Source organism: Mus pahari, chromosome 6, assembly GCF_900095145.1.
Source record: "Mus pahari chromosome 6, PAHARI_EIJ_v1.1, whole genome shotgun sequence".
NCBI lineage: Eukaryota > Metazoa > Chordata > Mammalia > Rodentia > Muridae > Mus > Mus pahari.
Genome location: NC_034595.1, coordinates 51,109,556 through 51,120,611, shown reverse-complemented (window position 1 = coordinate 51,120,611; position 11,056 = coordinate 51,109,556).

The window sequence follows — 11,056 nt, the reverse complement described above, 5'->3', positions numbered from 1 at the left end:
AGAATAAATTCATAACTATGAATGTTTGCATCTGTCTCGGCCTCAGAAGTACAGCGCCCCCGCTGACGGGGACAGAGAGGGCTTACAAAAAAAAAAAAAAAAAAAAAGCAAAAGCAAAAGCAAGCAGAAGAAGCAAAGAAGAATGAAGGGAGAATAAGTGAAACTAAAAAAAAATAATAATAATAAAGATAAACTGGCAAGGCCTAAACTTTGTTCTTAACAGAATTAATACACTTCTTAAGCCCCTAGTGATATTGATCAAGAAAAATAAGATGACAAGGTGGCACAGTTACCGCCATCTAGAATGAGAACAAGACTGTAACCACAGATTCTAAAGTGTCAGAAAGATAATGAACAACTTTAAGCCATCACATTAAATTATGGCAATATGGACAAATTATTTGAGAAGTGTGACCTACCACAGTGATAGAATGAACGGGAAACCAAAACAACCATGTGCCTATAAGGAAATTTCAATTCTCAGTTAAAAGGGCAGAAGATAACACATCCGAACTCATATAAGCTGCCTTAATCATCATACCAAACCTGACAAGAGACATTTCAAGAACAGAAACTACCAACCCAGTATCTTCTACAAAACTAAACATAAAATTGGTTATATTATAGCACCAAAATTAAAAAAGAACCTCTGACTTTAAAGTAAGAAAATTAATCTACACCAAAATACAAAAAAAAGAAGAAGAAGAAAGACTTTACATACAGAAAGCTTTCATGCTCATAGATTGAAAGATGCTGTGTACTATAAATATTGCAGAAAAATTATCATTAGGGCAGAATAAAAAGTCCAGAAATAGACTGTCAATATACACACAGTTGATTTTTCCAGGCACCGGTGTAATTCAAAGGAGAAAGTAAAGTCTACCAAATGGTACCAGAGAGGAGCAAACCTTGATCCTACCTCACAGTGAGAAACGAAGTCAGAAGAAGTAAAACCTAAACATAAATGCTGATGCTATAAAGCTCAGAGGATAAAATATAAGTGAGCTGCTTTGTAATTAGGGCTATGTAAATGTTTCTTGGGACACAGAAAACAATAATTATAAGAGCAAAATTGGTAAATTGGAACTCGGCAAAATTAAAAACATATGTTAAGTCAAAGCACCTCTAAGAAGGCGAAAAGACTAGGCTCAGGCTGGAGGATATACCATGTGAACACACACACACACACACACACACACACACACACACACACATATATATATATATATATATATATATACATGGAGTAATATGTATCTAAATTATATCAGCAACTCCTAAAGTCAATAGCAGAAAGACAGGAGACTCGGCTTTTTGAATAGGTAAAGACTTAGAAATTTGCTTCTAAAACAAGGGTATTTGAGTATAAATGGTCAATAAACTCACGATCACTCCAGGGAAGCACAGATATAAACTACAACAAGCCATCATTTCCAATCAAGTAAGATTAATAAATCAGAGATGGAAACACAAAATTCTAAAAAGGAGGAGAACTTCGGAGTCTTTGTACTTTGCTGGTAAGTGTTATAACCGCTGCGGCAAACTTTCTAGATGTTTCCTAAGAGGCGTATCTGTGCTATGATCAGTCAATTTCACTCTGATAATTAGCCAAAAGAAGTAAAAATACATGAATAACCTAAATACTTATAAACCAGTGTGTGAACACTTGTAACAGCAACCTTTGGAAGTCAAGATAAGTGTTCAAATCCAGTCAGGGTCACATGGTGAGCCCTTGTTGACAAAAGTAAATAAATACCCCCCCAAGGACCTGCTTTTATAGAACCAGAAGGTAACTTACAAGCTCCCAAGGGAGGATAACAACCAATAATCCTACCCAGCTATGACATCTAGGAACCATGAAAATGACCAGCACGACACAATTAACTCTAAGGTACAATTGTGGCTTACGTACCTTGTCAGTAACCAACAGCTCTAATCAGACTGAAGACCTAGTCAATATCAAAATCGTGCCAGGTACCGTAAACCTAGCCAAACACCGAGGGCTAGGGAAGTCACAGGTCTTGGAGAAGAGCTTGCAACTGCCACTGTACTAAACCAGCATCATGCCTAACTATATTCTCAATATTTGTCCTTATGCCCACAGAAAACTTTAGTCTTCGCCCTTCATCAAGAAAATTTCTTTTTGAAACAGAGAGACACCAGAAAACAAACAAACAAAAAAACCAGTTAAAATACAGAGTTGTGTATTCCAGTCCCAAATGATACATCTACAACGCAATTCCTACCTTTACGACTCAAGAAAAATTGCAAAAGAGTCAGTGAAAAGATTGTAAGAATCGGAATAACAGGGAATTTTCCATGAGACTGCGTCTCCTAGGAATGTCATAAGTAAACCCTTGAGGTCTCAACAATATGGCTGCCTAAACATGAGCTGAACAAGGGTGACAGCACGCATGCCAAAGTGGAGGGGAGCTCCCTACAAGGCTTCAGCCCTACGAAGAGGTACAGGCAACCAAACTATATTGACAGTGAGGTCGTCTTCCCCAGGAAAGAGCACACCAATTCATTATCCAAAACCGAGCAGTTGGCCCTGAAAACATGTACACAAGGAACCTTTTACAGAATAAACAAGAACATGTCATATTTATATATTTAGGAATATGTGTGTGTGTAAATGTGTGTGTGTGTGTGTGAAAAACAAAAATTAATGAACAAAGCGTCCAAGAATTTTTTTTAAGATTTATTTATTTATTATATGTAAGCACACTGTAGCTATCTTCAGACACTCCAGAAGAAGGAGTCAGATCTTGTTACAGATGGTTATGAGCCACCATGTGGTTGCTGGGATTTGAACTCCGGACCTTCGGAAGAACAGTCGGGTGCTCTTACCCACTGAGCCATCTCACCAGCCCCCCAAGAATTTAAAAGAGAATAAACATGGTATGCTGGAGGGTTCGGAGGGAGGACATGATGTAATTATATTATAATCTCAAAAACTAATTAGGAAAAAGAAAAATAAAGAAATAGTATTCCCAGAGAAATGAATGAGACACATAAGAGGATTTACTTTTTACTTCTCTTCTTACGAAGTTTAAGAACATAAAAAAAAAAAAAAAAAACTTCATCTATTACTAGAATTACATTAACAATTGAGTCCAAATGAGGAAGCAGATAGGAAAGGAAGAGGAAGCAGATAGGAAAGGAAGAAGCTGCTTCCTAGGAGCTCTGCCTATCATAATGGGTGCTAGTTACATTTTCCAGCACTCATTAAATGCTATGTATTCATATTCTGTGTGCATTGTATGGTGTGTATTTATACTTCAAAAGCTTTTAACTTATAACAGAAAGCAAATGAAAAAGCATTGGGGTGCACACACAGCTAAGTCAAATCATTGCTTTCCAGAATTAACTGCTTCAAAACCTTCTCCAGATTAGTCACCTCTTCCCTCGTGGTAAAAGTGAGGACAGTAACTACAGCCATCCTTCCAGAACCTCCTGGTTCATTACAGCCCCACTGTGGGGGAGCTGCCTCTCTTGACCTCCTGAGAGAGGGTTGAAAGTATAATAAATGAACCCTTTATAGAATTGCCAAAGCAGAGTCCCAAAGGGCCCCAGAGCACATCTAGCTCTGAAATGGCAGGTCTCTCTACTCACCAAAGCAAGATGGAGCACCCACAGCTAAGTCAAATCATTGCTTTCCAGAATTAACTACTCCAAAACCATCTCCAGATTAGTCACCTCTAACTTTGTGGCAAAACACAGTAACTCCATCCATCCTTCATGTGCCCAATGAGGTTGGCAGACCTCAGTTCAGAGCAGCACATCCTTTAGAGTGTGGGACAGTATTGTTAGGTGTGCCAGTTCTGTTTTGTTTTGTTTTGTTTTGTTAAGAAAACTAGGAAGCTCTGATGTCTTACCTGAAATCTTCTAACTATTAAATTCTGGCAACTACAGGCTGAGGACCTCAGACTGAAATCCCCAAATCTGAACTTCAAAATGTTGAGCTTAGGGGTGCTCAATCAGTAAGTCTATACAAATACCAACAAATCTCAATTACATTCTCAACTGTTTAGATCTGTAGTAATAGACACCCTTAACTTCCAATTTAAAAAATTATGTAGTATTATAGATAAGTCATATAGAAAACATAAGGTAAGACTTTTGTGTTTTCTCTTCCTAGAATAAGCAAAGGCTTATTTATTTGCTGATTGATTGATTGATTGACTGACTGACTGACTGACTGACTGATTGATTAATTGATTGATCGAAGCAGGTCCCATGTATCACAGGCTTTCCTTGAACTCTCTCTGTAGCCGAGGATGACCTTGAGTTTCTGATCCTCCTGCCTCCACATCCCAAGAACATGTATCATCCGCTGCAACCCTTTAGAGCACTATTGGGGCTCAGACCTGGGCATACCAGACAAGTATTCTATCGGCCGAACTACACCTTGACCCTCAACTATGCCTCAGCAAAATGAAAAACACTATTCTTACAAAGGTAGATAGATTAATTTGACTTTATCACAAGTTTCAAAAACTTCCAGCCAGAAGATGGCTCAATGGGTGCAAGGCCCTTCCTGCCAAAACAGCCTGAGTTCAGTCTCCAGGAACCACATTGCAGAAGGAAAGAACAGGCTGTCCCAGGTTGTCCTCTGACCTCCACACGTATGCTGTGGCACAGTCACATGTGCAAGCACACATACATACACACAAAAATATATGACTCCATCTATATAAATATCAAGGGATGCAAGTGTGTGTGTGTGTGTGTGTGTGTGTGTGTGTGTGTGTGTGTGTGTGTTTGTTGTAAGACAACAGATGCCTTGTTACCCAGGGACAGAGAGGAAGCAAGGATGGATCCAGTGCTGCAAGAGGAAACCTTGGGGTGATGGATGTGCTTATCATCTTGAATGTGTTCATGGTTTCCATGGGTGTGGTCATGTGTCAAAATCTATCAAATTGTACACATAGGACATGCGCTCCCTATTTTATGTGAGCTATTAATCAATAAACTAATTTTAAAGGGGAAAGAATGTGGTCTGGCAAGATGGCTCAGCAGGTAAAGGCACTTGCTAGCAAGAGTGAACGCTTGCATCTGAATCCCAGGCCCTAAACAGTGAAAAGAGGGAACAAATTATCACAGGTTGTCCTCTGACCTCTATGTGCATACTGTGGCCTGAGATTCACATACACATACACACACACATACACAAACACAACATAAATAATGGAAACATTTTTTTTAAAAAAATTTTAAAACAAAAACTACATAGGTCCAAACAAACACAACTGAACTGAACATAACCCTCCAATGCCAGTTGTGACTTTGGCTTGCCTTACTCCTCCTTCGAAGAGTAAAACTGAGAAAGCTGAGCTCTCAAGGGACACAGTGGCCTGCCTTGGTTAACTCTGTATTGAGAAGATTGGTAAGGAAAGGCCCAAACTGACTGTATAAGAGAATCTTAGCTCTGCCTTAAGAACTGCTTTCACAATGGAAAGGAGACAAAAAAGCAAAAGGTCTGCTCTGGATTTCCCCAGCATCTTAGCTCATGACCTTGAACTGTTTGTTAACATTTGCAAGATCTCAGTTTCTTCATCTCTAGATATGGCAAGAGTGTCTGTGTAATTAGTCTGCTGGAAGATGAAATAAAACACACTATGTTCAAGTAAATCTTTAATAAGTACAAGTGGGGTTAGATAGCTAGGAGTTCTGTACTCTATGAACCAACTAATATGACTTTCTCTAGGAAGGGTAGCAGTGGCTAGTCTGGCCTTGAAATACCAGTAGAATGTTATTTAGTAAGAAGTTGATGGTGATGATGATGATGATGATGTTAATGATGATGTTAGAAGTTACTAGAAAGACAGCTACAGAAGGAGTGTGAGTTGTTCTCTTTCCAGAAAAGATCCAGAGGTCTTGAAAATGGCAGCCTGGCAGCCATATTAGGTCTTCTGACTTATTTAGTCTCCAAGTACAAACTGTTTTAAGAAACATTAGCCAGGTCAGGTGTGGTGGTTCATGCCTTTAATCTTAGCACTTAGGAGGCAGAGGCAGGCTAATCTCTGAGTTCTAGGTCTACAGAGCAAGTACTAGGACAAGGACAGCCAGGGTCACACAGAGAAACCATGTATTTAAAAGCAAAGATGAGGAAGGTGGAGAGAAATGAAATTCCATCCTACACACTGATATAATATGAATTTCTTGTTTATTTGCTCTAGAGAAGTGGAACTATCAATAGTTCAGAAAGCCAGGAGGGTGGTGGTGCACACCTTTAATCCCAGCACTTGGGAGGCAGAGGTAGGTGGATTTCTGAGTTCGAGGCCAGCCTGGTCTACAAAGTGAGTTCCAGGACAACCGGGGCTATACAGAAAAACCCTGTCTTGAAAGAAAGAAAGAAAGAAAGAAAGAAAGAAAGAAAGAAAGAAAGAAAGAAAGAAAGAAAGAAAGAAAGAAAGAAAGGAGCCAGAGGGCAGGAGAGCCAGCCTCCTTAGATCCCCACGGTCCCCATGAGCCCCTCACACTCTTGACAATAACCCTTCCTCACTCACTCTGACCCTGGCCAATGGAGGAATCAATGCTTGCAAGCCATATCTTCTATTCTACCAGTTAGCCATTGCTTCCAGAGAAACAAACATATCTATGGCTTGTCATCTAGAAATACTGATTAACATTTGGTGAGCCATTCGACAGCATCAAATCCTCCTGGCCCCACATACCAATGAAGGCCGTGATCTGGCAGTCTTCTAACAGATTTGAGCAATGGAGAAATTCAGCCTGGATATTAGCTACTTACTGTGTGTGAGCGTCCGTGCGCGCGCGTGTGCGTGTGTGGTGTGTGGGTCCAGAGAGTGAAGTCAGGCCATTGGGTTTCCAGGCAAGTGTCTTTGTCCACTGAGCCATCTCATGAGCCCTCAGCCTAAATTACTTTGCACACCAAAGTACATATTTTGGAGGTCTTCTAACTCTCAAATAATCCAACTGATATTGTTGTGCCTTGATCAAATATATCTACCTGGCATGAAAGGAAAATGTACCCAGGAAATTGTAATGGTTGATCAAACAATGTCAACATAATGACAACATCAGCTGACAGGACATTGTGGACAGAAATCTCACGTGGTCCTACCCTGGAGGAGAGCTATGCAGGGTCAATGGCTGCTGAGAAAGACTCCTCTAGGGCTGAGCTCTGTCATGGGATGTCAACCCTGCACAATGAACACACAAGCAATGCTAAATGGATTCAGTAGGTTTATAAATATATGGATCTCTCTACATGCAACAACAATAATTAAATAAGAGATCATGAAATTGGGAGGAAGGACTTGGAGAAGTTTCCGGGGAGAAGGTGGTGGGAATGATGTAGATACAGTGCTTATATAAGAAGTTCTCAAAAAAAAAAAAAAGTGTTTTAAAGCTGTACACATCCATTCCCACAGACCCTGCTCCAACAACAGTGTCCCTAAGTAGTTTTATACCCACATTCAGTTTCCTGGGGAAATAGCCAGCACTGCCCAGATCGCTAGTAAACCTTCAGTGAGGGAGCCATGCGTGGTTAGGATGAGAGATGAGGAAACCCACAGTAAAAACCCCATTTCCTCTGCAGGAACCCCTCATTGCCTACAATTAATGACCATAGATCACATTCTGGCTCCACGGCAGTTCCTCGCAGCACACAAAGGTAAGTTAAAACGTCTGCTTTCAGACCTTGGCCTACATCTGTACTTGATCTTCTGTCAATACAAAATATCTTCCCTCTGTCAACCTAAACACTAAATCAGGAAGCCTGCACGGAAACCATCTCATTTCCAAACATTTTTCAAGGCCAGAGTCTAGAAGCAGATGCACCGTCTCAGTTGTCCAGCCTCCTAACTACAGACTCAGACTGTAAAGAAGAAGTTGAAGTTTTAGATACTCTTGATTATTCTGGATTTTGCCACCATAAGACAGAGGTCACTCTGAGAATAATCACCCTAGACAGCTCTGTACAGCTACGAGAGAGCGACTGGGAAGCAAAGCAAACCACTCCCTATGTCTACAGTTTGTTTTATTTTCTTTTGTTTTTTATAAACAGTGAGATTCCTGCGGTTAATATATTTAAGGGTTTCATTTCTCTGGAGAATTGTGTGACATACGACCCGTTTTTCTATAGTTATTTGCTAAATAACAGTTAATGATCTATTGTCTGGCATAATTTATAAATACCATGGAGCCAAGAAAAGAGGGGGGAAAAAAACCCAACCCAACAAAACCAAAAAAAAAAAAAAAAACCTAAAACAAAACAAAACAAACAGCAACAAACCTCACAGTCATTTTAAGATAATGTTTTATAAATCTTTAAAATAAACACAGGTACAACTAGACCCCAAGACATCAGGATGCACAAACATTTCTGTTTTTCTCCTCTGTCTTACTCAGAGCCAACATCTACCCCAGACTTCCTTATCTCTCTAACACATACCAGATTTTTATTGACACATTTAATCTGCTTCTCGACATAGACACCCAAAACTCTGGAATGTGGGGTGTCTCTTCCAGCCACTATTATCGCCACATGTTCACGGCACAATCACTCTCCTTGGCTTTGTTTTCCAAAACAGACCCCATTACGCACAAAGCATCGGTCCTCCTCTCAGTAGAGAAGCATCTTGGTTCTTCTGCCTCCTACTCTAAGGAATGTACTTGGCACAGATGACACCGTCTTTGATCAGCAGGCTTCCAAAAAGTTACAGATTCCTTTGCCCTCAATCAACCAGCAAGCTGCAGTCTTTTTTTTTTTTTTTTTCTTTACTACAGTTTTTGAAGGGTAGGTAAGGGGGAGGTGTGGAAAGGGATTCTTTAAAAACTATGAGGGTGAGGATTTTCTTTAGGGGGATGAGCACAAAAAACATTTGCAGGGTCACCCCCCCACCCCCTTCCCACCCCCCACCCCCTCTACCGCAGGGGAACTGCACAGAAACTATCAGCAAGATGCAGAGTACAGCGCAGTTCAGGCAGGGAGCACACTGGTCTTTTCTGCCTCGATACTGTATCCGATTTTATGTTACTGCTCCCTGAACTCTGAGCTCTGGATTCATAACAGTATTAAGCACATATTGATACTATGGGGTTATTTTTTCATCTCTCTGTAACTTTTTACACATGCTCAAAGAACCCTGGGCTAAGAGGGAGTTAGTTAGCATGCCTGTGTATAGCTGAAGAAACTGAAGGAGAGACGTTTCCCACTGAGCTGCAGACAGTCTGTGAGAGGGGCTCAGGGTTCTGGTTTCAGGGTCCAAACACCCACTCAGAGGATCCACTAGGGATTGTAGCATGAAATGTTAGAGCTTGTTGGTTATTATCTCTACAACGTAATAGAGCAGATTTGCATGGCAGGCACAGTGAGAACGGGGGCAGGGAGGGTTGATGAGATGGTAACTATGTCCAAAATTGTCTTTATTATACATAATTGAATGTGATAGACGAAATATAATCGTTCTCTCTTGACACAGACACGAGTTAAGCCCTGGGTGCCAAACAGGAAACTCTCTGGTTCCACAGTATGTTTCACAGCAGTTGGCTTTCACAGGATAGGAAGAAGAAATCATCTGGTGCAGCCGATCCAAAGGTTGAACTCCTCGTAGAAGTTGTGACTTTTAGCGTAGACCACAAAAGCTTTCCTTTCACCACCACCACCACCGCCTCCTGCCAAAAAAGAAAAAGAAAAAGAAGAACATCTGAGCTTGTAACAAGCTCAGAAACAGTATGAAAAATCTCTCACATTGGGAGAACGCTGATGATTTGGACCTGCTGGAAGCAACAAAATGAGATAGGAAGAATTAGAAAACCAAGACAGCAGGCTTCAAGCTCTGGCCAAAAGAATAATCATAACTCATCGTAGGCATGATTTAGTAACCACTTCACATCATTTCTTGGTTTTGTCCCAGCATTTCCTTGAGTCCAATAGTTCTCCTTCCATTTTACAGATGGAAACCCCACCGCTTGGAAGGGCCAAGGGATGCTCTCAGAAGTCATTTGGTACCAGTGTGGTTAACAGCAGCCTTGTGACACCAGGGAAAGCAGGGTGATCTGAAAAGCACTTCCCAGCAGTAGGGGGAACAGCCATGCTGTGCTGTTCAGGATTCAGAGGTTCCCCGGGAAGTAGGGATTTCAGTGTAAGCTGGTCTGGCCCCTCGAGGAGCAGTGTATAGCTTCCAGCAAGTGTCTCCCCTCTCTGGATCACAGAAGAACATGGCCTGAAGTATGTCTCGGGTCCTGTTGAGTGCTGAAATCGAGACATAGCGTCACATCATTGATCACTCACGGACTCCGTAGTGTCATCTCTGCTCTCTAGTTAGGGTGGAGTTCTCTAGTTTAATCACGGAATCAAGGGTGGCACCAGGACTCTAAGGGCAACTGCTTCCTCCAGAGTGGGGTTATCTTCCTTTGCTTGTCAATTTATTATCTCAGCGTTCTTCAGGTTGGGATCTTAAATGGGTCACCCCGACTGTACCAGCTCCCGAGGAGTTACAGTAGCATCACTGTATAATTCCTAGAATCACTTGCTCTCCTGAGCTCACATCTGTATATTATTCCCTTTCTTCTGTCAAGTCTCTTCATCTGATTGGCACCCCCACTGCCCTTTAAAGGAGGACATTTGTGATTACATTGGCTTGCCCAGTTTATTCAGGTTTCTCTCCCCACCCCAGGCTTCTTAACTGAATCACACTGTCAGGATAAAACTGTCAACATAAACTTCTATTCTTAAGCATTTCTCACATGGAGAATGCCAGGCTTGCCCAGCTTGCTGCCTTTGGGTTGCACACACTCCAGGATGTCTACAAATGTTTCAACACAAAATTATAAACTTATAATTAATTTAAATAAAATTGATATTTAAAATATTCTGAGATTTCGTGTGTGTATATGTGTGTGATTTTTTGGTGTATGTGTGACTCTATTGCAAGACTATTGACTATGATCATTGTAAAGGAATACGTCTATACATTATAGTTATGAACATTAATGGTAAGCATACATATACATTCCATCTAATCCAATGTTTTTATTTTTAAAATAAACCAGTGAAGAATGAGACAGTTAATGACTTGCCCAC